Genomic DNA, 12,616 nt, shown 5'->3' with positions numbered 1-12,616 from the left:
ACAATTAAGCCCCAACACTAAGTATTACTTCAACGCTTCACTCTGATGCTTGCGCCACTAAGCCCCAGCGGATTTCCTCTCTTAGCACTTCACTCTATTGTGACCGCAAAGAACTTTTGGAACATGAAGGTAGGATAAATCACACCAGAAGGAAAAAGGGATGTTCTGCTACCTCTCAACTCACCCTCTTAACCCTTTCCAATTTTACTTTGTCTAACCCTCATGGTGTGTCACTCACTCACAAGGATTACCAATGTAGATTCTCAACCCTAATGTCATTCTAAGGGAAAATCAATTCAAACAAACATTCAAGATTGGAATTCAATTAAAACATCAATTAGAGAAAACATAATAAAATGTCAATTTAACAAAATCATCCTAGTTACAAGTTCAAGCACCCACTAGGGGTTTAGCTCTCCATGGAGTAAGATAAAACCAATAATGAAATCGAAAGTAAAAACATGTAATCCATAAAGAAAACCCCTTTGTAGTCTGTATCGATGGTCTGTGGAGTAGTCTCGTATTCTCCAAAGGTTTCTCGTCAAGTTTAGGGCAGACCTCTCCGAATCGATGCCGACGAAAGCTTCCCCAATAACTATCTTTTGAAGGAACACGGTGTTAAAGGCTGTAGAACCACTCCAAAGGCCTTGCCAAAGCCTCTCCAAATTCTAGCCGCGAGCTCCTCCAAAGATGAGAAAATGATGGGAAAAAGATTGACAAGTGCTTGTGTATTAGTAATATGAAGTATTCTTTTCTTGCGTTGAGCGTTACTTTTATAAGTTTTAGTGCTAATACATGTGTATTTGTGTTACTTTGGTGCATGTAGGGTTGTGGAGCCAAATATGTAAGAAAAAGGACAATGTAGATCATGAATACACTATTTGATGAATTTTTTGAAGGAACGAATGTGAAGACACAAGTTGGGCTCAAAAATACGAGAATGTGTGCCAACCTCCATGTATTCAAGAAATTACAATGAGTTAAAGGGGCACGAAGACAGTCACTTTTGCGTATCTTGACTTATGCAATGATATCAAGATCTTCACCAATGAGGCCTTTTATTGAAGAAGTAACGCGATCTACGGCATAAACGTGTGCTCATTTATATTGCCTCGATGAAAAGTGTAAATCGGGAGTGTTTTGGCCGGTATTGTAGCAGGTTTGATAAGTGCTTATGTGATAAGAATGCAAAGTGTTCTTTCCTTATGATGAGCATTACTTTTATCAGGTTTTAGCGCTAATACTTGTGCATTTGTGTTACTTTTATGCATGTAGGGTTATGAACCTAAGTATTGAGAAAAAAAGCCAAAAGTAGATAGTGAGCACACTAATTGGTGGAATCTTGGAAGGAACAAATGCGAAGACACAAGTGTGGTCTTATGATGCGTGAATGTGTGCCAACCTCTGTGTGCTCAAACTATTACAATGAGTCAGAGGGCCATGAAGGCAGTCACATTTGTGTATCCTGACTTGTGCATTGATAGCAAAATTTTCACCAACAAAACCTTTAATTGAAGAAGAGTTGTGATCTACGGCATAAACGTGTGCCCGTTTATGTTGCCTCGATGAAAAGTGTGGAATTGGGAGTATTTTGGCAAAGTAATACAGGAGGGTATTGTAGCATATCACTGTAGCAAAGTACTGTAACTGTTCTTCTTCATAACTAGCCAGAAAACTGATTTCACAACGCCCGTGTGGAAATTCCACAGGCCTGTGGGAAGAATCCATAGGGGCGTGTGGATTCTCGATTCTAGCCCTATTTAAGCTGCGATTTAGCCCAATTTTAGGGATCTTTTTCCCTCTTCTCTTCAACTTTTCTCCATCATTTGGGAAGCCGTTGGCTAGGGTTTGGAGAGGATTTTGGCAAGTCTTTAGAGTGGTTTGAGGGATTCAACACCGCAATTTCGCTTGGAAGAAGGTTATTGGGGGAGCTTTCGTAGGCATAGATTTAGTGAGGTGTGCCCTAGGCCTGACAAGGGACCTTTGGAGAAAACTTGGCTACTCCACAAGACCATCGACATGACTACTGAGGGGGTTTTCTTATGGAACACTTGTTTTTAATTTTGATTTCATTGTTGATTGTATTGTGCTCCATGGAGAGCTAAACCCAGTGGGTAATTGGGTTTTGTAAACCCTAGGATGTTATTGTTTCATTGATCTTTTATTGTGCTTTCTTAATTGATGTTTCAATTGAGTTCAAATCTTAAGTGCTTGTGGAATGATTTCTCCCCTAGAGTCACACTAGGGTTGAGAGTCAATCTTGGTAACCATTGTAGATGAGTGACACACTACGAGGGTTGGACATTTCTTGATTGGAGAGGGTTGAGAGGGTGAGTCGAGAGGTAGAGGAGCGTCCCCTTTCTCCTTCGGTGTGATTTATCCTACCTCCATTTCCTTGAGTTCTTGGCGGTCACAATAGAGTGAAGTTTTAGAGGATGAACTCCGCTGGGGCTTAGTTGCGCAAGTAACAGAGTGAAGCGTTGAAGGGACTCTAGTGTCTGGGGCTTAGTTGTGACTAGGGCCTTTTACCTGGACTAAAAGGGTTAGGTCTATACATAGGAAGAGTGTTTATTACTTGGATTTCCTAGTACTCCTTGCAACTTTACACAATGTGAGGTATGGAGACTGAGCAATTTCTCCGCGGGGACATAGTGTAGAGTTAGTCATGGTTGACCTTAGATTTGGGACCGTGTGCTTAAGGATTTCCATGACTCATTAAGCATTGATTAGGAAGTATAATAGTTTGTCTTGCACTTGAAACATTAATCCTTAGGGGAAGCATTGCCCGAGTACCCCAATTCTATCGATTGCCTTACCTCTCACTTACCTTTGCCTTTCATTCTTGTTTCTTTTTTTTGTTTTCATTACATTTTATCAACATTATCACTGTTTACTTTCATGTGGTTAAGTAGCAATTTAAGTATTTTTACACCCTACTCACTGTGGAAATGATACCCCACTCACCTGGGCTTTATTACTTGATAAACCCGTGCACTTGCGGGTCACACGCAAGGGGCCGTTGCGTGTCACACACAAGGGACGTTGTCAAGGTTATTGTAGCAAATAAATGTAGCAATTACTGTAGCAGTTATGTTCATAGCCCTGCAGAAAATCAGACGTCCAGAGAATCCACACGCCTGTGTAGAAGTTCCACAGGGGCATATGGAAATTCTACAGGGGCATGTGAAAAATCCACAGGGTCGTGTGGATGCCCGATTCTGACCTATTTAAAGTCGCGATTCAACCCGATTTCAAGATCCTTCTTTCCATCTTTTTTCCAACTCTTAAGAGGCTCGTGGCTAGGATTTAGAGAGGTATTGGCAAGGCTTTTGGAGTGGTTCTACATCTTTAACACCGCATTTCTCTTGGAAGATAGCTATTAGGGGAGCTTTTGTCAGCACTGATCTGTCATTAACCTTTTATTATGCTTTCCTTAATTGATGTTTTAATTAAGTTCCAATCTTGAATTCCTATTGAATGATTTCTCCCTTAGAGTGACACTAGGGTTGAGAGTTCTCCTTGTGAGTAAGTTACGCACCACGAGGGTTAGACAAAGTGAGATTAGAGAGGGTCGAGAGAGTGAGTCGAGAGGTAGCGGAGCGTCCCCTTTCCCCTCTAGTGTGATTTATCCTACCTCCATTTCCTAGAGTTTATTCTGGTCACAATAGAATGAAGTACTAAGAGAGGAATTCGGTCGGGGCTTAGTTACGTGAGCAACAGAGTGAAGCATTGAAGTAATTCATAATATCTAGGGCTTGATTGTGACTAGGGGCCTTTCGTCTGGACCAAAGGGTTAGGTCTACATATAGGAATAGGGTTTATCACTTGAAATCCCTATAATGTCTTGCAACTTTGCACAGTGTGAGGTGTGGATACTGATCGATTTCTCCGACAGGGCATAGTATAAAGTTAGTCACGGTTGACGTTAGGTTTGGGATTGTGTATCTTAAGATATCCACGACTCATTGAGCATTAGTTAGGAAACATAATAGTTGATTTGGCAGTTGAAACGATAATCCTAGGCGGAACAATATCCGAGTATCCCACTTCATAACAATTGCCTTTCCTCTCACTTATTTGTGCCGCCTTTTCTTATTTCTTTTATTTTGTCTACATTACATCTTATCAAGACAATTATTGTTTCATCTTCTCTTAGTTAAGTAGTAATCTTGGTGTTTTTATTCCCTACTCCCTATGGATATGATACCCACTCACCTGGGATTTATTACTTTGACAAACCCATGCAGTTGCGGGTTACACGCAAAGGGGTGTGTCATGTTTTTGACGCCATTGCCGAGTAGTAGGAGTTTAGAAATACTTTGCAGTTTGCTATCTTAGCTATTCATTCATTCATTCTATTTCACATTTTCTTAGTCTTTTACCGTTCTAATTTGTTCTTTTTCTTTGATTACAGGAAAAATGATCAATATACCCGAATTTTCGACATAATCACGGGAATGGTTGAAGATATAGAACAGAAAGTTCAATTGTTTGTAGTATAAGCTACACCGTGTTACCCCCTGCAAGAGCAATGCACTATTAACCATCCCGTGGAAGAATCAGTTGTTGATTACATTGCCAAAATTCAGGATTGGAATTGCGAATTAGAAGTGTGCTAGATCAGTTTGAGAAATCTACATTGTCATCTATGAGTAATCACTTAGAAGAAAGTCTAGAGAGAGTCATTCCTTAGTTTGACTCGTCTTATCATGAACAAAGACAGCAATTTTTCTCTTTGGGTGTGTCAATGTCAGGGAAAGAAACTTGAGAGATGGAGGAATTGATAGTCATTGAAGACCATTCAGAAGCACATGCACATGTGGAAGAAGTGGAGAATGATTTTGAACAAGAGGCGAAAAATTTTGAGGAAATTGACATATTGAAGGAAAGTAGATTACGCCCATCAATTGAGGAACCACCTGAACTAGAGCTCAGAACCTTGCCGACACATTTGGAGTATGCCTTTTTAATGGAAGAATCAAAGCTCCTGGTTATTGTGGCTTCAAAATTTTCTATGGATAAAAAAAATAAGCTTGTTAGTATGTGGAAAAGACATAAGTCCGTTATTGCATGGAAGATTCCAGACATTAAAGGCATAAGTCCATCATTTTGCACTCATAAAATCTTATTGGAGGACAACTACAAATCTGTGATCCAACCCAAATGAAGATTAAATCCAAACATGAAGAAAGTCATCAAGGCAGAGGTGGTAAAACTTCTAGATCAGGGATCATTTATCCCATCTCTAACACTGCATGGGTGAGCCCAATTCAAGCCATTCTGACGAAAGTGGAAATGACAGTTGTGAGAAATGAAAAGAATGAATGAATTCCAACCAATACAGTTACAGGATGGCGTGTTTGCATTGACTATAGAAGATTGAATAACGCCACTCGAAAAGACCATTTTCCATTAACGTTTATCGATCAGATGTTAGAACGATTGGCAGGGCATCAGTTTTATTACTTCCTTGATGGTATGCCGGGATACTTTCAAATTCCCATCGCCCCAGAGGATCAAGAGAAGACCATATTTACTTGTCCCTATGGTACCTTTGCTTACCAAAGAATGCCTTTCAGGTTATGTAATGCACAGGCAACATTCCAGCGATGCATGACTGCCATTTTTGATGACCTCCTCGAAGACATTATGGAGGTATTCATGGATGATTTTTTGGTATTTGTAGACCCTTTCGACATCTGTCTAAAGAATTTAGAAAGAGATCTAGTGAGGTGTGAAGAGAAGAGTCTTATTCTTAATTAGGAAAAATGTCACTTTATGGTCCAAGAAGGCGTTGCCTCAGATATAATATTTCCCAAGTAGGTATGGAGGTGGATAAGGCAAAGATTGAAGTCATCGAAAAGCTTTCTCCACCTACAAATGTAAAAGGGATTTGCAGTTTCTTAGGACATGTAGGTTTTTACAAAAGGTTCATCAAGGACTTTTTTAAGATCACACAACTATTGACCAAACTCCTTGAAAAAGATGCTCCTTTTAATTTTGGGAATGACTATCTGATCGCTTTCAATTTGTTGAAGGAGAGACTAGTGCAAGCACCAATTTGAACCATACCAGATTAAAACGAACCTTTTGAGCTCATGTGCGATGCAAGAGATTATGCTGTTGGAGCACGTTTTGGGTCAGAGGAAAGATAAGTAGTTCCAATCGATTTATTATGCTAGTAAGACTCTCACGAGTGCTCAAGAGAATTATACAACCACCAGAAAAGAGTTGTTAGCAGTGGTGTTTGTTTTTGACAAATTCAGGCCATACCTCATCTTATCTAGGGTCACGGCATTTACCGATCACTTGGCACTCCGTTATCTCATGAACAAAGCTGACAAAAAATCAAGGTTGATTCATTGGATCCTACTATTGCAAAAGTTTGATATGGAAATAAAAGATAAGAGAGGAACCAAAAATGTAGTTGCAGCTCATCTATCGAGGTTAGAGGATTGTGAGGGATAAGAACCGGCAAGCAAGAAAATTAATGATTTCTTCCATGAAGAGCATTTGTATGTAGTGCAGGCTTTAGAGAAAGAGGACACCCCGTGCTTCATGGATTTTGCAAATTATTTATCGGGGGAAGTACTGATACAGGGCCTCACCTTTTAACAGAAGAAAACGTTTTTTCAGTGATTTGAAGAAATACTTTTGGGATGATCCATACTTGTTTCGTATTTGTGTTGAACATTTGGTTCGAAGATGTGTGTCTAGGAAGGAAGGTTGGAGTATTCTTGAACACTATCACTCTCAGCCAGTTGGGGGATACTATGCTTCAAGTAAAACTGCTGAGAAAGTTTTGGCTGCTAGTTATTACTAGCCGACCCTATTTCAGGATGCCCATTAGTTTGTTCTTCGATGTGAAAATTGTAAGAGGGTCGGGAATCTATCACGAAGGGATGAAATGCCTCAGAACCCGATGCAATTTTGTGAGTGTTTGATGTGTGGGGCATTGATTTCATGGGACCATTTCTGAAGTCCAATGGTAACCAATATATCCTGGTGGCAGTTGACTATGTCTCTAAATGGGTAGAAGCTCAAGCTCTTCCAACTAATGATGCAAGGACCATGGTGAAATTTCTGAAGAGGTTGTTTACTCAATTTGGACCGTATGATTTATCTTTAGTAATTGAGGGACCCATTTTTGCAACACACAACTTAGAAAAGTGTTGAAGCATTATGGAGTTTATCATCGCCTTAATAAGCCTTACCACCCACAAACGAGTGGCCAAGTGGAAGTCACGAATAGAGAGCTTAAGAGAATCTTGACAAAGTTTGTGGAACAAGGCAAGTAGGGTTGGTGGGAACAATTGGATGACACACTCTGGGCTCATAAAACGGCATACAAGACTCTAATAGGGACCTCTCCCTATAACTTGGTGTATGGGAAATCTTATCATTTGCCTGTGGAGGTAGAGCATAAAGCCTATTTGGCCATCAAGGCTATGAGTTTTGACTTGAGCAAAGCAAGGAAACAAAGAATGCTTCATCTCAACGAGTTAGATGAGTGGAGGATGAAACCTATGAGAATAGAAGGATATATAAGTAAAGCATTCAGAAATGGCATGATAAGCATATCTAGATGGTTTGGGCCTTACATGGTAACCGAAGTTTCACCTTATGGTGCAATTGAAATCACCCATCCGGAGAAGGGTACATTTAAGGTGAACGGACACAGGCTAAAACCATACTTTGGAGGAGAGGTTAGTAACGATGACAAGGAAGTGTTCTTTCTACGTGAGCCCCCATGAGGTAAGACAAGGTACGTCAAGCTAAGTGACGTTAAACAAGCACTTCTTGGGAGGCAACACAAGTCTTTATTGTTTTTCTAGTTTTTAATTAGTTTTAGCATGAATAAGGCTTTGAGTGTTGGTGTCTAGATCTTTTCGATGCTTTTGCTGTGATTTTCTTATGGACTATTTGGGGTTTTCATGTGCTTAAAATGTGTATGACGAAGTTATTGGTCGTTTGAGCGAGTTTTTCATGTTTTTCCCTGGTATATTTCGCATGATAGGATAGGCTCTGAGTGTATTTACATGTTCAGGGATTTTCTTTAGAGCCTATAGTTCTTTCTAAATCATCCAGAGAAAATACACGGCCATGTGGAAATTCCACACATCCGTGGGTCTCTACTGAGAACTCATCCCTAGAGGACACAAGGGCGTGGACTCGCCACTGTGAACAACCTTGAGACCGTCACAAGGCCGTGGGTAATTTCCACATGGGCGTGTGTATTCCTGTAGAGACTTAGAGATTTTTTTCCTAAGAAGACACAGGGGCGTGGACTTGCCCTTGTGGATGATCCTGTGACAAACGGGCATTGGTAATTTCCACACGCCAGTGTGGATCTCTGCAGAAGAGCTCTCTCCTCCATCCCGAGAATACACATGGGCATGTGGGTGGCCCTTTGAGCTTTGCCTATGAAGGTCTATGCCCGTGTGGAATTTTTGTACGGCCGTGTGTTATACTTAGAAATTTTCTCGGGTTGGACATAGAAGCCACAGGAGCGTGCGGCTACCCCTTTGGGTCGGGCACACAGGCAAGGAGAATTTCCACATGCCCGTGTGGATGCGTTCAGAAAGCGTTGAGTGGTATCCTGAGAGCACACAGGGGTGTACGTCTGCCCCTATGGGTCTCTCCTTTGGAGTCAGACAGGCGTGGGCAATTTCCACACGCCTGTGTGGATGTGCAGAAAGTAGAGGGCTGTGTTCTTCTTTATAAATCTATCGAGGCTTCTCCGTTTACACACTCCAAAACCCTTAGAGAACACTCTTGCTTTCGCGCCTGACCTCTAACTATGGGTTTAGAGAAGTTTCATTCGATTTCTTACCGATTTAAAGATTTATAACTTCATCTTGTCGGTATGACCCCCAAAACAAAGAAAGCCGCTGGCAAGCGCCCACGAGAGCACTCCCCCGAGTGCGAGCATATAGAATTTTAAATTCCTGAGCACCAGGCTTAGTTTGAGTGTTTGTCCAAGCTTAAGGATGGTCAGATGCGGTTCTCGGATTTGGACACTGTGCAAGAGATATAGATGGCCGACGATATGGCAGATGAGCTTGAGTAGATGCTAGCCATGGGCAGTGGGCATAGACTGTTATCTATTTGTGACCCTGCCATTCATTTGCTGACACTGGAAGTATTCGCATCATTTGAGTTTGACAGATCATACTCTAGTTTTAAAAATGGTGACGTGATACAGTTTAGAGTATTAGGGCAACATTACAGTATGAGCATCACACAATTTTTGACTCGATTGGGGCTCTATGATGACGAATTTACTGCCACAGAGGAGTACGAGCAGCTTCTTACAGATTATCTAGGTAGCTTGACTCCTCAATGCACTTATTGAGTATTATGTGGCTGTGGTCAGTATGAGCTGGGGGTGTCAAAGGAGATTTTCCTGTCTAGGATGAGTTACAGATACATGCACGCCATTTTGAGCAGATCAGTTAATGGTCCCCTGAACAGCACTAGAGTTCTGAGCAGGTAGGAGTTGTTATATATGTACTCCATGGTGTAGAGCGAGCCGCTTCACTTAGGACATGTCATGGTAGAGTATCTGAGATATCAAGGATAGTACGCAAGGATCGGTGCCCTCTTCTCTGGACCCTATATTACGAGGCTTATCTTGGGCATGGGCCTATTAGATGCTATTAGAAGGGTCGAGAAGGCAATCATACCTACCCCCTTGGGTATAGAGATGATCACATAGATGGGTATGTTGCGTAGGTATGGGCCAAGAGTGAATGTATTGATTGTGCTTAACCCAGAGATAGCAGGGGGAGAAGCTGATGCAGATGAGGGGTCACAACAGGCTTCTATGCCTCAGCCCGAGCAGATTGAGACTGATGCACCACCTGCAACACGGGAGCTACCTCTAGTGCGGATCATTTTACCATCTCAAGCCCAAGATCGCTTTGAGAGGCTCGAGAGTGCAGTGGAAGTATTGCAGAGCGACTTGGCTGAGGTGCGCACTACACATGTTGCGAACCACATAGAGATGATGGCATGTCTTGACATATTACAGCAGCTACTTGAGCACGATGTGACTTTGCCATTTGCTATGAGACCGAGGACCCCTAAGGCTCCGCCAGTATCACCATCGTTTTCTCCACCAGCACCATTCGATTTAGCACCAGCAGTAGCAGTAGAGCCGACACTAGATGACACTGATGCTTGATGCGTCCTTTCTTTTATTTCTTTTATGTTTTTCATATTTTATTGAAGTATTGCTATTTCAGACTTGTACACTCAAAAAGGATTCTCCTTCTGAGTTTATCTTTTATTTTGTCTCGAGTTGCATTCCATTGTTCTATCTTTTATATACTAGAGTTATTTTTGTTAATTTAGCTTCACTGAATCCTCTTGTATATGCGTGCAGATGGTCTTGTCAGTATAGGAATTGAGAACTAGTCATGGACACGTCCAAGGTGTTTTACACTTGGCCATGTGTGCTTCACAACCCGTTGGAACTACACTCCCAAGGATTTAGCTCCATCAAATGCAACACTAGGAGTCAGGGGAGTACTGTTTCGATTGCCACTTCCACATATATTCTTGATTGTTATAATTGTTAATGAGGTTGCATGTGTACATTGCGGGTAATGTACAACTTAAGTGTGCGGGGAAGTTACATTGCACATATCCTTTAACTGAACATACATGCTTACGTAGTCAATTGTGGTTCACCTTAGTTGCAATAATTGTATCCTTGAGTCTAGGTGAATTTTTAACAATGAATGCTTTCATGCTCTAGTTTTTACTTGAATTTCTAGGAATTTTTGCCCGATTGACACTTGCTGCACATCTCGCTCATTAAACTCTTTTGGAAACTCAAGTTCAATGTTTAAGGGACTAATTAGTTTTGTTTCTTGTTTTGTTATTAAAAAATGGAAAAAGAGAACAAATTTGTAATTATTTGTGTGCATTGGGGGTGGAAAGAGCTACCACTTATGAAGTATGAAGCTACTCTCATATGTCGGATACTAGTTATGCCCTAATGAGGGAAAAAGATATCTCATGGAATGAGTGAAAGCTACTACCCTGGTAGAAAAAGCTACCACCTTGAAAGTGTGAAGGCCACCTTAGCGGCCGCTTTGGAAAGTTCTACCTTAGAGAATGTGTGAAGCTACTACAATTCTTTTATTTTGTTGTGTTTTGTAGATAAATAAGTCCCTTATTACTTAGAACTTTGAGGAGTACACCTTAGGTTGAATTGATTGAGTTTACACACATTTACATGATTTCGGGTTTGTTGTCCTTTTTGATTCAAATTTTTAGCTAGTGCACTGATTTTTCATATTTATTGTTGAAATTTCCCTTACTTATAGAATGCTCTTCTTGCATGCTTTGGTGAACCTAAGGCCAAGCACTTTCAATATTTCCTTCTTCTATGCTTCAATGTTTTATTTTTGCTTGAGGACAAGCAAAAGCTTAAGTGTGGGGGAGTTTGATAAGTGGATGGGCACGAAGGCAGTTACATTTGCGTATCCCGACATGTGCATTAATATCAAGATCTTCACCAATGAGGCCTTTTATTGAAGAAGAGATGCGATCTACAGCATAAATGTGTGCCCGTTTATGTTGCCTCGATGAAAAGTGTAAATCTGGAGTGTTTTTGGCAGGTACTGTAGTAGGCTATTGTAGCAAATCAATGTAGCAATTACTGTAGTAATTATTGTTCACAACCCGCAAAAAATCAGAAGTCCAGAGAATCCACATGCCCGTGTGGAATTTCCACAAGGGCATGTGGAAATTCCACAGGGGCATGTGGAAAATCCACAGGGCCGTGTGGATGCCCGATTCCAGCCTATTTAAAGCCACGATTCAGCCCGATTTCAGGATCCTTCTTTTTATCTTTTCTCCAACTCTTGAGAGTGTTGTGGCTAGGATTTAGAGAGGTATTGGCAAGGCTTTTGGAGTAATTCTACCGCTGCGACACTGTATTTCACTTGAAAGATAACTATTGGGGGAGCTTTCGTCGGCACGGATTCGGTGAGGTGTGCCCCTAGGCTTGACGAGGAGACCTTTGGAGAGGATAAGACTACTCCATAAGACCATCAACATGACTACTGAGGTGGTTTTTCTATGGATTACTTGTTTTTACTTTTGATTTTACTATTGATTGTATCATGCTCCATGGAGAGCTAAACCCCTTGTGGGTACTTGGATTTATGAACCCTAGAATATATTTGTTTCATGAACCTTGTATTATACTTTCCTTAATTAATGTTTTAATTGAGTTCCAATCTTGAATGCTTGTTGAATGATTTCTCCCTTAGAGTGATACTAGGGTTGAGAGTTCATATTGGTAATCCTTGTGATTGAGTGACACACCATGATGGTTAGACAAACTAGATTGGAGAGGGTCAAGAGGGTGAGCCGAAATGTAGCAGAGCATCCCCTTTTCCCTCTGGTGTAATTTATCCTACCTCCATTTCCTAGAGTTATTTGCGGTTGCAATAGAGTGAAGTACTAAGAGTGGAACTCCGGTGGGGCTTAGTTGCACGAGCAACAGAGTGAAGCGTTGAAGTAATCCTTAGTATCTATGGCTTAATTGTGACTAGGGGCCTTTTGCTTGGACTAAAGGGTTAGGTCTACATATAGGAAT

The sequence above is a fragment of the Dioscorea cayenensis genome, chromosome 6, assembly GCF_009730915.1.
Source record: "Dioscorea cayenensis subsp. rotundata cultivar TDr96_F1 chromosome 6, TDr96_F1_v2_PseudoChromosome.rev07_lg8_w22 25.fasta, whole genome shotgun sequence".
Taxonomy (NCBI): domain Eukaryota; kingdom Viridiplantae; phylum Streptophyta; class Magnoliopsida; order Dioscoreales; family Dioscoreaceae; genus Dioscorea; species Dioscorea cayenensis.
The sequence above is the reverse complement of the archived record's forward strand: the minus strand, read 5'-3'. Positions refer to the sequence as shown.